Below are 16,631 nucleotides of genomic sequence, written 5' to 3' on the forward strand. Positions count from 1 at the left end.
TCAAGCTCCACCAGGAATTTGAGCATCTTACCCTGACACAGCGCAGCACTAATGAACTGTTGCATTTTGTTATCCATTCATGGAGTGCAGCCATCACTGTGAATTCAAGCATGAATTGCCCATCCCTCCTTGGCCCGCAAGGTGCTATGAAAGGCACTGCACTGCCTTCTTGAATACAACGGAGTGGTTGCTAGATCATTCCAGAAGGTGGTTGAGCGTCAACCATAAGACATAGGAGCAGAATTAGGCCACTTGGCCCATCGAGTCTGCTCCGCCATTCAATCATGGCTGATATTTTCTCATCCCCATTCTCCTGCCTTCTCCCCATAACCCCTGATCCCCTCATTAATCAAGAACCTATCTATCTCTGCCTTAAAGACACTCAGTGAATTGACCTCCACAGCCTTCTGCAGCAAAGAGTTCCACAGATTCACCATCCTCTGGCAGAAGAAATTCCTCCTCATCTCTGTTTTAAAGGATCGTCCCTTTAATCTGAGATGGTGTCCTCTGGTTCTAGTTTTTCCTACAAGTGGAAATATCCTCTCCACATCCACTCTATCCAGGCCTCGCAGTATCTTGTACGTTTCAATAAGATCCCCTCTCATCCTTCTAAACTCCAACAAGTACAGACCCGGAGTCCTCAAACATTCCTCATTCAAAGGATCATTCTTCTGAACCTCTTCTGGATCCTTTCCACGGCCAGAACATCCTTCCTTAGATATGGGGCCCAACCACATTGCTGTAGGCCTGGAGTCACACAGCATACTGGGTAAGGATAACAGATTTGCTTCCATTTTACATAATAATAATCTTTCTTAATAATAATACTCTTTATTGTCACAAGTAGGCTTACATTAACATTACAATGAAGTTAATGTGAAAAGTCCTAGTTGCCACATTCAGGCGCCTGTTCGGATCACAGAAGGAGAATTCAGAATGACCAATTCACCTAACAGCACATCTTTCAGGACTTGTGGGAAGAAACCAGAGCACCCGGAGGAAACCCACGCAGACACGGGGAGAACGTGCAAACTCCGCACAGATAGTGACCCAAACCAGGAATTGAACCTGGGAGCCTGGCACTGTGAAACAACAGTGCTAACCACTGTGCTACCGTGCCGCTCAAATAATAATCTTTATTATTGTCACAAGTAGGCTGACATTAACATTGCAATGAAGTTACTGTGAAAATCCCCTAGTCGCCACACTCCAGCGCCTGTTCAGCTACACAGGGAGAATTCAGAATGTCCAATTCACCTAACAAGCACGGCCTAGTGAACCTGATTGGCTTTTACGACAATCCAATTGTTTCTGAGTTATCAATACAGATTCATATCTTATCCCAGATTTATTTAATTAACTGGATTCAAATTCTATTGTTACCATAGTCAGATTTTGACTCATGTTTCTGGACCATTAGTCCAAGCTTCTTAATTACTTGCCCAGTAACAAATATGCTACCATACATGAAATAGAGATGTTGTCTTTTGCATGTAATGTTAAACCAGGTCCCCATCTGCCCCTTCAAAATACATTAAAAAATGATCCCAAGGCACCATTCAAAGAGGTTCAGAGGAGTTATTCTAGTACTTGGCCAAAATTATCCCTCAGCTATAACAAAGACAATAATCTATTACATTCTAGCTGTGCCTAAATTGGTTGCCAAGCACATTCCATAGATTCCATCAGAGACTACACATGAAAATGCACTGTGGAATCCTCGGAGGTTACAAAAGGCATCTTAAAAATCTAAGTTCACTCTCACTGAAAGAATCATTGGACTGCCCAATTAAATAGCCATGAACGATTTTCCTCTCCCGAACCTCGTGGAACTGAAGCTAATTACTGCACCCCTTCCTACTATCTTGACAGAGGTCAGTAAGAAGTCTTACAGCGCCAGGTTAAAGTCCAACAGGTTTGTTTCAAATCACTAGCTTTCGAAGCATTGTTCCTTCCTCAGCATTCACATGAGGAAGGAGCTGTGCTCCAAAAGCTAGTGATTTGAAACAAACCTGTTGGACTTTAACCTGGTGTTGTAAGACTTCTTACTGAGCTCACCCCAATCCAACGCCGGCATCTCCACATCTTGACAGAGCTCAACATTCATAGGTGGAACCGTTAATCTGTGGGAAACATCTATATGCTTTTTAACCAACTGGATAATTTCCTTCAAATATTCATCCCAGTGAAAAAATGAACGGGACTTAGGCAACTCCTTTACAGAATCTCCAAAGTGCTTCACAGAGAAGCGCTTTGTAGTGACTGTGCAGGGCAGATAACATTCACACAGCAGGTCTCCATAAACACGATAAACCTTGCTGCAATTATACAGGGCCCTGGTGAGATCTGGAATATTGTGTGCAATTTGGTCTCCTTACCTGAGGAAGGATGTTCTTGCTAAAGAGGGAGTGCAGAAAAGGTTTACCAGACTGATTTCTGGGATGACAGGACTGACATTATGTGGATAGACCGAGTCGATTAAGATTATATATTCGCTGCAATTCAGAAGGGGTTTGGGGGGGGGGGGGGGGGGGGTGGAAGAGAGGGTAATTCTAACAGGGTAGATGCAGGAAGGATGTTCCCAATGTCAGGGGAGTCCAGAACCAGAAATAGGGTAGACCATTTGGGACTAAGATGAGAAACGTCTTCTCCTAGAAAGTGGTGAGCCTCTGGAATTCGCTCCCACAAAAAGCAGCTGAGGCCAAAACATTGCATGTTTTCAAGGAGTTATATATAGCTCTTGGGGCTAAAGGGATTAAAGGATATGGGAGAAAAGCAGGAACAAGTTACTGAGATGAATGATCAGCTATGAGTCTGCATGTTCTCTCCGTGGGTTTCCTCCGGGTGCTCCCACAAGTCCTGAAAGACGTGCTTGTTAGGTGAATTAGACATTCTGAATTCTCCCTCAGTGTACCTGAACAGGAGTGTGGCAACTAGGGGATTTTCACAGTAACTTCATTGCAGTGTTAAAGTAAGCCTACTTGTGACACTAATAAAGATTAGCATAATGAATGGTGGAGCAGGCTTAAAGTACCAATTGGCCCACTCCTATTTTCTATGTTTCTGTCCAAGGGGCTGGTTTAGCTCACTGGGCTAAATCGCTGGCTTTTAAAGCAGACCAAGCAGGCCAGCAGCACGGTTCGATTCCTGTACCAGCCTCCCCGGACAGGTGCTGGAAAGTGGCGACTAGGGGCTTTTCACAGTAACTTCATTGAAGCCTACTCGTGACAATAAGCGATTTTCTTTTTTTTTTCATTTCATTTTCACTTTGGTCGGGAAAACAGAAATGCAGAATATTTCTTAATTGTGAGAGTTTGGGCAGTCCAAAAAGGATCGTATGTCCTTGTTCACGAGTCACTGAAAGAGACCCAAAGATGTAACAAGCAATTAGGAAGGCAAATTTTATGTTGGCCTTTATTGGAAGGAGGTCTCAAGTACAGGAGTAAAGAAATGTTGCTGTAGTTGTACAGAGCCTTGACGAGACCACAGCTGGAGTATTGTGTACAGCTGGAAATTTCCCCTGGCTGAGTAGTCTAGAACCAAGGACACAGTCTCACAATAAGAGGTAGGCTACTCAGGGTCGGGATAGAATCCTCAGACTGGTGAATCCTTGGAATTCTCTACCCCAGGGGATTGTGAAGGCTCAGTCACGAGACATGTCCAAGACGGAAGTGGATAAATTTCTAGTTATTAAAGATAATAAGGGATATTGGGGTAGCACGGGAAAATAGCACAAGATCAGCCACATAGGCCATCAATCATCTAGACCAGGGTTTTTTTAATTGCGGGCTGTGACCCACAGACAGGTGTCAGGAGGGTCACGGAACGAACAGTCCACAGCGTTCTGGCAGTAGACCCGATCGTGGGAAAAGCGCGACCAACAGCGGAGCGATCAGCCACAGCGTTCCGGCAGCAGACCCGATCATGGGAAAAGTGCAGCCAACAGCCGCTACCGACATTGTTATTGAAAATGGTGGCTGCTGCCACTTTTTAAATAAGGAAATGAGGCTTTGTGCAGTCTACCAGCCAGAAGCAGCAGCAGTGAACACGGCAAGCACCCTGCACATATATTTGACACCGAGTGCCCTGTATCGATGTACCTTTGGTGCCAAATCACGGAGAAGAGATTCTTCCATTTTCTAGCTTTAGGGAAACAAGGCAGGAGGACTGCGAAGATTAATCATTTTCTTACAAGAGACACAAATAGACAGTGTACCTACTGGACAGGATCTGATAACTGAATCTGCTGGAGAGAGATACACAGGAGAGTCCAGGGCAGGACACAGCAATGCTTTGCACAGAGCTCCAGGGCCTCTAGTTAACAGCTTACAAAGAAGATACTTAACTTGGGAACAAAGTAGTATAAAAATGATTTCTTGAGGTATGATTTTGTCAATTGTACCAATGCAAATAAGAGTGCAAAGCCCATGTGTTTTATGTGCAGAGGAGTACTGGCAAACGAGAGAGGTTCAAATTTTGAAAGAGAAGTGGCGGGTGAAAAATTCCTTTTGAGGTTTAGACCCCAGAGTTAGTTATTAACTTGCAGCTGACTCCAAATGGAATGACTATACTGCTGTACCTAACCTGTGATAGAACATTAAAAACATGACAAAAGGGCAGCATGGTAGCAAAGTGGTTAGCACTGCTGCATCACGGCACTGAGGACCCGGGTTTGATCACAGCCCCGGGTCACTGTTCATGTGGAGTTTTCACATTCTCCCTGTTTCTGTGTGGATCTCACCCCCACATGCCAAAAATGTGCAGGATAGGTGGACTGGCCACACTAAATTGTCCCTGAATTGGAAAAAAAAAATTAATTGGGTACTCTAAATTTGTTAGATAAACCATGTCAGCATTCTGGAATAGCATCTCCCAGGAGTATCCAGTGCTGAGTAAAACAAGCATTCTGTTGCAATTGTCCTTCACGACAACCTACGGTACAAAGAAGCTGGCTGAAGTCTGCACCTGATATATACATTGCCCTCTCCGCCTGTGAACCTGATCTTCTTCTTTATTATTACTATTGTCACAAGTAGGCTTATATTGGATTTATTGTCACGTGTACCAAGGTACAGTGAAAAGTATTATTCAACGAGGAGCTCAACAGATCATTAAATACATGAAAAGAAAAGTAAATAAAAGAAAATATATAATAGGGCAACACAAGGTACACAATGTAACTGCATAACATTGGCATCGGATGAAGCATACAGGGGTATATGTTAATGAGATCAGTCCATAAGAGGGTCGTTTAGGAGTCTGATAACAGCGGGGAAGAAGCTGTTTTTGAGTCTGTTTGTGCATGTTCTCAGACTTTTGTAACTCCAGCACGAAGGAAGAAGTTGGAAGAGTGAGTAAGCTAGTGGGAGGGGTCTTTGATTATGCTGCCCGCTTCCCCCAGGCAGCGGGAGGTGTAGATGGTGTCAATGGATGGAATGGTAGATAGTGTGATGGACTGGGCTGTGTTCACGACTCTCTGAAATTTTTTGCGGTCTTCGGCCGAGCAGTTGCCATACCAGGCTGTGATGCAGCCAGATAGGATGCTTTCTGTGGTGCATCTGTCAAAGTTTAAGAGTTAATGTGGACATGCAGAATTTCTTTTGATTTTGGATTCCTTTGGATTCCTGAGGAAGTATAGATGCTGTTGTGCTTTCTTGGTGGCAGCGTCCACGTGGGTGGACCAGGGCAGATTTTTGGAGATGTGTACCCCTAGGAATTTGAAACTGCTAACCATCTCCACTTCGGCCCCGGCGTGTACAGTACTTTGCTTTCTGAAGTCAATGGTCAGCTCTTCAGTTTTGCTGGCCTTGAGGGCAAGATCAGCCACATAGAGATTGTTGTCACTGCACCATTCCACTAGGTTCTCAATCTCCCTCCTGTATTTTGACTCGTCGTTATTCGAGATCTGGCCCACTATGTTCGTACTGTCAGCAAACATGGAGTTGGAACCAAATTTTGCCCCGCAGTCGTGTGTACAGGGAGTATAGTTGGGGGGCCCGGTATTGAGGACAATTGTGGAGGAGGTGTTGTTGTTTATGTACAGGGAGTATAGTAGGGGGCTAAGTATTAACACTGCAATGATGTTACTGTGAAAATTCCCGAGTCACCACACTCCGGCGCCTGTTCGGGTGCACAGAAGGAGAATTCAGAATGTCCAATTCACCTAACAAGTGCATCTTTCAGGACTTGTGGGAGGCACCCAGGGAAACCCACGCAGACACGGGGAGAATGTGCAGACTCTGCATAGTGACCCAAGTGGAATTCGAACCTGGGACCCCGGCACCGTGAAGCAACAGTGCTAACCACTGCGCTATTGAAGTGAGATTGAGAGAACCAAGCAAGCTCAAGCTCTCCTTTCGCATTTAAAGTAAGTGGTCATGGTGTGTGTCGTGAAGGTCGGCCAGTTGGCAAAACTGAATACTCATGCTCCTATTTCCTGCGTTCCTAACGTGGCTGCGACTGCATGTCAGAGGCTGAAAATTCTGCAGCGAGTAATTCATTTCCTGATTCCAAAGTCAGACTACCACCCACAAAGGCATAAATGAGAAGTGCGATGGAATATTCACATGGCTACAGCGTATACCATCTGCAAGCAACTTGCCAATTTTCCTCTGAAAGCAACATTCAAACTCGCATCCTCTACCACCTAAATTACACACATCAGACTAGGAACAATGTTACCTGCATTTTATTCCACCACTGTTGCTGGGTCAAAACTCTGGAACTCCATTCCTAATCCAGCTGTGGACATAACTATACCACACAGACTGACTGTAGCAATTTCAGCTGGGTCGCCACCACCACCTACTTAAAGGCAATTAGGGATGAGCAATACATTCTAGGCTTATCAGGCAGTCATTTCCCATGAATGAACAAAAAATAAAATTAATCACATCACCATTGATAGCCATGCTTTCAGTTCCTAGCCCTAAGCTTTAGAATTCCCTCCCTGCACCTCTCCTTCTCTTGTAAGTATTTCTGAAAACCTACCTTTTTGAGTAGGCCTTTGGTCCTTCACATGGCTTCATGGCATTTTGCTTTATAATGCTCCAATGAAGCACCTTAGGGCATTATTACATTCCAGGTTCTATATAAATGCAACTTCTGTTAGCCATGACATATACCCTCCAATGGATCACATCTTGCCAATCTGACTGTTCAGCCTCTACACTCCATGAGGCAAAGATATTCCACAATGCCTGGGACGAAATGTCAACGGTTTGGGTTCCTCCATTTCACACAAGACAACTGTATGAAAAACAGCTTTGATATGTGCCTTTTAATTCGCATTCCAAGAGTCATTATTTATGCACCAGCTCCCATTTATCCATTCACCATTCATCGACTATAAACAAATTGCAAAGAAATAATCCTGCAATATTCCTTGGATATTTAAAACCATTTTACAACTAAATAATTATTCTGAAGCACAGTAATGCAGGTAAATTACACAAAGCACAGTCCAACAAATAAATAGAATAGAAGCAAAATAAAAAGAAAGTACTGCAGATGGTCAAATCTAAAACAAAAACAGAAAATGCTCTGAAGAGCATTCAAACAGTTTACTGTTTTCTCTCTCCACAGATTCTGACAGACCTGCTGAGTTTTCCAGCATTTTCTGTTTGTGTTTGAAATGAATCAGTTAACTCTCAGTAATAGAGGCCACATCTATAGAGAAGAAATTAACATTTCAGATATGGACCCTTTTGTTTTGATGAATGATTCACAACTGTTTTCTCTGCCCTGTAGAGTGTTTCCAGCATCTACAATGTTTTACATTTTGATTACCAGTTAACTTGATTTTTCGGTGAGGAAGAAATGTTAAACTTGAGAAATCACTGCTTCCCCCCAAATACAACTGGCAATTTAATTCACATGCAATTTAATAGACTGCATAGCAAAATAAAAAGTGCAGCAGACAATGCTGCACTCATTCATTACGGCACTAGGAACCTGGATAGGTGTTGAGCCCTGAAATGGGGCTCACTGGGTAGTTTTACAAATTAGCCAAACTTGTGGGCATCTAGAGCAAGTAGATTTAAGAACATAAATGCCAGAAACTAGCTCCTGGAGTCCAATATAAAAACATCAATTTAACCCAATATATTTATAATAATGACAGTCAATCGGGTCTCAATCAGCTGAAAATGGCAGTGTACATTTCCAGACAAGCTACGCCCTTTGAACATGCTATACACCTAAGTGATTAGAATGTAAATTGAGAGAGAAATTGACCAAGTTTTCAAATAAAACAAAAGCAATTGAAAACTGTTGAATGATTGCATATGAAAATAGCAGTGTGCCATACAATCCAAAAGTTTCTGCAAGAACTTGGGTGAGCTTATACATCAACTCCACCTTACCTCCCTGTCCCCTCAACTCCCTTCATCCACAGATTTCTGGGATGGAAAATTGAAGATGCAGAAACTAAGTAAAGAAATTGCTCATCTGTGTCCAAAATGATTGACTTCTATCATAAGACTATGGCCCCCAGTTACATCTACTGTTAAGCCCCAAGAATTTTATACAGTTTAATTCAGACAAAACTCTTTCTTTAAAATGCTATTAATAAAAGATCAAAGCACAGTTAGTAAGAAAATGTTGAACAAAGATGGGAAAACAGCCAAATAGAAATGTTCAAAGCTTTTCAGTTGTTGATGTTTGCACTGTTACTTCTAAAATTTGAACAACTTTATTGCTGCAGTAATGTTTTTGTCTAATGTTAAAATGAAGATTATTTTTATCATCCCCGGGGAAGAGATAATTTCCTGGCATTGCAAAATTTAAAATTATTACAGGTCACAATTTTATTCATAATAGACTAAGGAAACACTTCAAGGCTGAACAAAAATAAGCGATTTTACCACTAGTTAACCAAAATGACAAGAGGAACAAGCATGATGTGTACAGTGAAATACAATGTTTTTCATACCACTGAACTTAAGAAAAGTGAGCAGAAGCTACATACTTAAATCTTAAATACATTGTGCTGAAATGCCATTATTGGAAATACCATGAAGATTTATTCAATATTTGGATCTCCACTCTGATTTATAAAAAAAATGTTCAGAACACATGGGATTTTACTTTTCTTCTTCAATCTGTCATGACATCTACAACTTTCAACTTTGCGCCCAAGTCAGTAATAACGCCCTTGTAACCAAATGCCAGCCTCTATCTGGGTCCACTTTTCCCATCCAATGTTAACCTTTCCTGTAGATACCACAGCTTCTACCCAGCACATCTCATCATAAACTGTATAGAACTAGACACAAGCTGCTTGCTCTCCACTCCACAGAATTCAAAATTAAACAAGCTGATTCTCAATTGCAGCATTGTATCCTTCAGAATGGATTGGAGGGGTATTTGATACATAACAGTCCATGTCTTCACTGCCTGAATTACAGCAACAATCCATTTGCAAGAATCCCAAGTCATCACTGAAGCAGAATCATAGAATTTCATTAAGTGACAGAAAATGCTCCAAAAATGCCAACTCTCAAGACGAGCTCTCACAATAGTAAGTAAAGTAAGTAGGGTGGCAGTGGTTAGCACTGCTGCATCACAGCTCCAGGGACCCGGTTTCAATTCTGGTCTCGGCTAACTGTGCGGAATGTGTACTTTCTCCCGTGTCTGCATGGGTTTTCTCCGGGCGCTCTGGTTTCCTCCCACACTCCAAAGATATGCAGGTTACTAATCTTTAGTGACTAAAAGATTAGGTGAGGTTACTGGGTTACAGGGATAATAATAATAATCTTTATTGTCACAAGTAGACTTACATTAACACTGCAATGAAGTTACTGTGAAAAGATAGGGTGGAGGTGTGGGCTTAAGTAGGGTGCTCTTTCTAAGGGCCACTGCAGACTTGATGGGCTGAACGGCCTTGTTTCGCACTGTAGGGATTCTATGAAAGTCGCCATAGTCCCAGATGACCACAGGCTGCTTTCCCTTTTGAAGGGGAGAGCTGACTGGTGATGATTTAACCCGAGGACCACCACACCTCAGGTGAGGGGAACAGTTGAGAAGGCGGGTCTCAGCCGGTATGGGAATTGAACCCTCGCTGTTGGCCTCACTCTGCATCACGAATCAGATGTCCCGTCAAATCTGCTAAACCGGCCCATAGCTCTCTCACATTAAGCTCAAAACAAAAGGTGAACAGTCATCAAAAGCAAATTGTTTTCATGTTGCGAATATAACATAGTAAAATGTTCCAAGATGCATCAGAGAAATTAACAAAATTTGACACCAAGCCCCATAAGGAAAAACATTTAAATATTTTGAAGTGTGAGGAGGATTGTAATAGACTTTAAGAGGCTGGAGGAATGGGTGGACAAGTAGCTGGTGAAACATTAGGGCAGCACGATAGCACAAGTGGATAGCAATGTGGCTTCAAAGCGCCAGGGTCCCAGATTCGATTCCCCGCTGGGTCACTGTCTGTGCGGAGTCTGCACATTCTCCCCGTGTCTGCGTGGGTTTCCTCTGGGTGCTCCAGTTTCCCCCACAGTCCAAAGACGTGCAGGTTAGGTAGACTGGCCGTCCAAAAAGGTTAGGTGGGTTATTGGGTTATGGGGATGATAGGGTGGAAGTGAGGGCTTAAGTCGGTCGGTGCAGACTTGATGTGCCGAATGGCCTCCTTCTGAAATGAAATGAAAATCGCTTGTCACAAGTAGGCTTCAATGAAGTTACTGTGAAAAGCCTCTAATCGCCACATTCCAGCATCTGTTCGGGGAGGCTGGTACAGGAATTGAACCGTGCTGCTGGCCTGCCTTGGTCTGCTTTAAAAGCCAGCGATTTAGCCCAGTGTGCTAATCCACACTTCTGCACTGTATGTTCCATGTTCTAGTGGCTCAGAGGAGAGTCATAGTCATAGAGGTCATAAGCACAGAAAAGGCCCTTCAGCCATTGCATCTACGCTGGTCAAAAACAACGACCTAACTATTCTAATCCCATTTTCTAGCGCTTGGCTCATAGCCTTGTATGCCTTGGCATCACAAGTGTACATCAAAATACTTCTTCAATGTTATGAGGGTCTCTGCCTCCATCACCTTTTCAGGCAGCAAATTTCAAACTCCCACCACCCTCTGGGTAAAAAGGGTTTTCCTCACATCCCCTCGAAGCCTCCTGCCCCTTATCTTAAATCTGTGCCCCCAAGTCATTGATCCCTCCACCAAGGAAAAGTTTCTTCATGTCTACTCTATGCCCCATGTAATTTTATACATCTCAATCATATCCCCCTCAAGTTTCCTCTGCTGCACTAGTCTATCCAATCTCTCTTCATAGCGAAAACTCTCTAGCCCAGGCAACATTCTGGTAAATCTCCTCTGCACCCTTTCCAATGTTATCTCATCCCTAATTTGGATTCCATAACTGCACACAATACTCAAGCTGTTGCCTAACCAACGCTTTATTCAGTTCCAGCATAACCTCCCTGCTCTTAAACTCTATGCATCGGCTAATAAAGGCAAGTATACCATATGCTGGGCTGGTTTAGCACACTGGGCTAAATCACTGGCTTTTAAAGCAGACCAAGGCAGGCCAGCAGAACGGTTCAATTCCTGTACCAGCCTCCCCAAACAGGTGCCGGAATGTGGCAATTAGGGGCTTTTCACAGTAATTTCATCAAAGTCTACTCGTGACAATAAGTGATTTTCATTTCATTTTCATATGCCTCCTTAACTACTGTATCCACCGGCTCTGTTACCTTAAGGGACCTGTGTACATGCACACCAAGATCCCTCTGATCTTCGGTGCTTCCTAGGGTCCTGCCATTTATCTTGCCTTGTTCATCCTGCCCAAGTACATCGACTCACACTTATCCTGAATAAATTCCATTTTCCGCCAATCAGCCATCTGACCAGCCGCCTATAATCCTCCTCCAATCTAATCTCCTCACTATTTACCACTCCAACAGGGATTTTTGTTTTAAACAGAATGTGGGCTTAGCTGGCTATCCCTACTTGCCCTTGACAAGGTGCTGGTAACTGCCTTCTTAAATGGTTACAGTTCATGTGGTGTCAGTACACCCACTGTGCTATTAGCAAGGGAGTTCTAGGATTTTGGCCCAGCGACAGTGAAAGAATGGCAATATATTTCCAAGTCAGGATGGTGAGTGGCTTGGAGGAGAACTTCAAGGTGGTGGTCCCACGTATCTGTTATCCTTGTCCTTCTAGATTAGTAGTGGACATGGATTTGGAAGGTGGTGCCTAACGAGCCTTGGCGAGTTCCTGCAGTGCATCTTATAGATCAGGCATTGTCAAACTCGGGGCGCAAACCGCGGGTGGGTCACGGGCGGGAGTCTGGAGGGTCACGGAGCCGTCCGTCGCGGCGCTCCCAATCGCGCAAATCTGTGCGCACCAGCTGCACAGATTTGCAGCAGCAGGCTGTTAATAACGCCGGCTGCAAGCGGGCTTCAAAATGGCTGCGAACATGTAAAAAAAATGCGGCCACACTGCACATGCGTGCCAGATCATAGTTGCGCATGCGCGCTGATGACTGGGTACGCATGCGCAGTGCGGCCGCTTTAAAAAAAAAAACGGTTGCAGCTTTTTGGTTTACAAGTTCGGGGGGAGGGGTTTATTCATTTATTTTATTCAGTTTACATTTTTTTTACAAGCTCAGGGGGGTTTTATTTGATAAAGTTTTCCAGGAAACAAAATGCAGAACTTTGGACAGATGGAGACTCCATACTTTCCGACACTGGAAGGCTTCACCTTCATCCAACAGGTTCCATTGGAGGAGCGTGTACGAGGGTCAAAGGGACCCAAAACCATTTCCTCCATTTTTGTCACCAGCAAACAAGGCAAGAGAAAATGGTGGGTCGCGAAGGTCGGCCGGTGTGCGTCACGAAGGTCGGCAGGGTTGGGTCCCGAAGGTTGACCGGTTGGTAAAAATGGGTCCCCAGAAAAAAAGTTTGAAAAACACTCTTGTAGATGGTACACACGGCTGCTACACTGCATCGGTGGTGGAGGGAGTGTATGTTTCTGGAAGGGGTGCCAATCAAGCGGGTTGCTTTGTCCTGGATGGTGTTAGCTTCTTGAGTGTTGTTGGAGTCAAGTGGAGAGTATTCCATCACACTTGTGACTTGTAGGCAACGGATAAGCTTGGGAAGTCAGTAGATGAGTTCCTTGCCGCAGGATTCCAAGCCTCTGACCTGCTCTTGTAGCCACAGTATTTTTTTTAAAATGTATTTTATTACAAACATGTATCAAATCAGGTTACAGCCAATAAACACCCCGGGAAACATATTTCCCAACAATCAACTATACAGTCTGTACAGATTTTCCCCCTTTTTCACCTTTCCCCCCCCCCCCCCCCCCCCCCCCCCCCCACCACCTCCCCTGAAACAAACAGCTCCTCAAACACGGTCACAAACATCCCCCACCTTTTCTCAAACGCCCCTTAACTCATACTTTATCTTCTCCAACCAAGGAAGTCGTAGAGGTCACTCAACCAAGCCGCTACCCCCGGTGGCGATGCTGACTGCCACTCCAGCAAAATTCGCTACCGTGCAATCAGAGAGACGAAGGCCAGCCACAGTATTTTCATGCCGACTCCGGTTCAGTTTCTGGTGACTAGTAACTCCAGGATGTTGATTGAGGGGGATTTAGAAATGGTAATGCCATTGAATGTCATGGGGCAATGGTTTGATTTTCTTACTGGAGATGGTCATTGCCTGGCACTTGTGTGGCACGAATATTACTTACCACTTGTCAGCCCAAGCCTGGATACAGTCCAGGTCTTGCTGCATTTTTTCACAGGGACGCCTTCAGTGTCTGAGGAGACGCAAATGGTGCTGAATATTATGTAATCATTAGTGAACACCCCCATTTTTGACCTTTGGAAGGAAGGTTTTTAAATGAAGCAATTGAAGATGATTGGGCCTAGGACAGTACCCCGAGGAACTCCTGCAGTGACATCCTCGAATTGAGATGATTGGCCTCCAACAACCACAACCATCTTTCTTTGTGGGAGGTATGACACCAAACTGTGGAGAATTTCCTCGTTGAATCCAAAATAATACAGTGCAGAAGAAGCCCTTCGGCCCATCGTGTCTGCTCCGACACATGAAATACACCTTTGTCAGCACTTGGTCCAGAGCCTTGAATGTTCTGAAGTGCCAAGTGCTTATCCAGGTACGTTTTAAAGAATATAAGGCAACCTTGTCTACCACCCTCCCAGGCAGTGCATTCCAGACAGTCACAAGCCTCTGGGTAAAATCGTTTTTCCTCAAGTCCCCATTAAACCCCTTGCCCCTCACCTTGAACTTGTGTCCCCTCGTAACTGACCCATCAACTAAGGGGAAAAGCTGCTCCCTATCCACCCTCTCCATGCCCCCCATTATCAATCTTGTACAGCTCGATCAGGTCGCCCCTCAGTCTTCTCTGCTCCAGTGAAAACAACACAAGCCTATCCAACCTCTCTTCAAAACGTACATGTTCCATCCCAGGCAACATCCTGGTGAGTCGCCTCTGTGCAATCACATCCTTCCTATAACGTGGCCACCAGAATTGCACACAGTACTCCAACTATGGCCTCACCAAAGTTCTGTACAACTCCAACATGACCCCCTGCTTTTGTAATCAATGCCTCGATTGATAAAGGCAAGTGACCATAAGCCTGTTTCACCACCCTATTAACCTGCCCTTCTGCCTTCAGAGATCTATGGGCAAATACACCAAGGTCCTTTTGTTCCTCAGAACGTCCTAGTGTCACGCCATTCATTGAATACTTGCCACATTACTCCTTCCAAACTGTATCACCTCACTTTTCAGCTCGAAATTCCAACTGCCACTTTTGTGCCCATTTGACCATCCCACCTATACTTTCCTGTATCCCAAAACTCTCAACCTCACTGTTAACCACCCGGTCAATCTTTGCGTCATCCGCAAACTTAATGATCCCTCATAGTCATCTATGTCGTTTATATAAATGACAAACAATAGGGGGCCCAGCACAGATTCTTGTGGTATGCCACTGGCTTCCAGACACTAAAACAGCTGCCTGTCAATACCCTCTGGTCTCCTCCAGCTAAGCCAATTTTAAATCCACCTTATCAAGTTACCCTGTAGTCCATGTGCATCTGCCTTCTTTATCATTCTCCGATGCGGGACCTTGTCTAAATCTTTGCTGAAATCCATGTAAACTATATCAACTATAATACCCTTATCTATACACCTGGTCATGTGTTCAAAATATTCAATCAAATTTGTTAGACATGACCTCGCTCTGGTAAAGCCATGCTACCTATTCCTGATTAAACCTTGCCTCTCCAAATGGGGATAGATTCTCTCCTTCAGAATTTCCTCCAATAATTCCCCTATCACTGGTGACAGACTCACTGCTCTAGTTCCCTGGCTTATCTGTACAACCCTTCTTAAATAGTGGGACCACATTAGCTGCTGTCCAGTCTTCTGACACCTTCCTCCGTGACCAGAGAGCAATAAAAAAAATGGTCAGAGCCCCTACAACCTCCTCCCTCACCTCCCACAGCATCCTGCGACACAATTCATCTGGACCTGGAGATTTGTCCACTATTAAGCCAGCCAACATCTCCAATACCTTGTCATTCTCTATGACAATTTGCTTAGGAACCCCAGATTCTCTCTCCCTGGGTTCCATATCGACATCCTCATTCACTTGGGTGAAGACAAATGTCAAGTATTCATTCAACACCCTCCCAATGTCCTCTGGCTCCACCTACAGATTTCCCCGTTGGTCCTTAATGGGCCCTACTCTGCCCCTGGTTATCCTCTTCCCATTGATATACTTATCCCTACTTTTTCCCTACTTTTACCAGCCAGAGATTTCTCATATTCCCTCTTTGCTCTCCTAATTGCTTTCTTCAGCTCTCTCCTGCACTTTTTGTACTCCACTAATGCATCCATTGATTTGCTCCCCTTGTACTTGCTAAAAGCCTCTCTTTTCCTTCTGATCGTATCCTGAATGTCTCTGGTCATCCATGGTTCTAATAGCTAGTTATTTCTTGCTATTACCTTAGAGGGAACATGTTGGGTCCCATTTCCTTTTTGAACGCCACCCCCTCCCTCCACTGCTCTTCTGTAAACTTCCCCACAAGTAACTCTTTCCAGGTGGCCAGATCCTGCCTTTTTTTGCAACTTGTCTATTTCTTTGTCCACAACAAAACTTAAATTACACCATATTGTGGTCATTATCACCAAAATGCTTCCCCGGTAATATTGACTCAAGTTTTGCTAGGGCTCCTTGATGCCATAACTAGATCAAATGCTGCCTTGATCTCAAGGGCAGTCACTCTCACCTCCGGAGCTCGGCTCTTTTGTCCATGTTTGAACCAATGAGGTCAGGAGCTGAGTGGCGCTGGTGGAACTCAAACTGAGCATCAATAAGCAGGTTATTTCTGAGTGCCACTGATAGTGCTATTGTCGACCCTTTCCATCACATTGCTGATGAAGAATAGGCTGATGGGGTGGTAGTTGGCCGGGGTGGATTTGTCCTGCTTTGTGGGAGCAGGGCACAGCTGGGCGATTTTCCGCATTGCTAGGTAGATGTCAGTGCTGTAGCTGTTCTGGATCGGCTTGGCTAGGGGCATGCAAGTTCTAGAGGGCTGGTCTTCAGTTCTATTGCCGGAATCAGGGTCCATCAAATTGGCTGAA

At 44.4% G+C, this 16,631-nt stretch overlaps 1 protein-coding gene across 3 annotated transcripts in view; it reads right to left on the minus strand.

Annotated features, from left to right (window-relative positions):
* Positions 1–16,631, minus strand: part of enah (ENAH actin regulator) — a 482,877-nt gene that overhangs the window by 454,095 nt on the left and 12,151 nt on the right. Inside the window, exon 2 of one of the 3 annotated variants that reach the window (XM_038798924.1) lies at positions 2,379–2,397. The exons of the other annotated variants lie outside the window; for them this stretch is intronic. The gene's annotated coding sequence lies outside the window, so the exon portion shown is untranslated. The remainder of the gene's footprint in view (positions 1–2,378; positions 2,398–16,631) is intronic. 3 annotated transcript variants of the gene reach the window in all.

Source organism: Scyliorhinus canicula, chromosome 6 (genome assembly GCF_902713615.1).
Source record: "Scyliorhinus canicula chromosome 6, sScyCan1.1, whole genome shotgun sequence".
Classification (NCBI taxonomy): domain Eukaryota; kingdom Metazoa; phylum Chordata; class Chondrichthyes; order Carcharhiniformes; family Scyliorhinidae; genus Scyliorhinus; species Scyliorhinus canicula.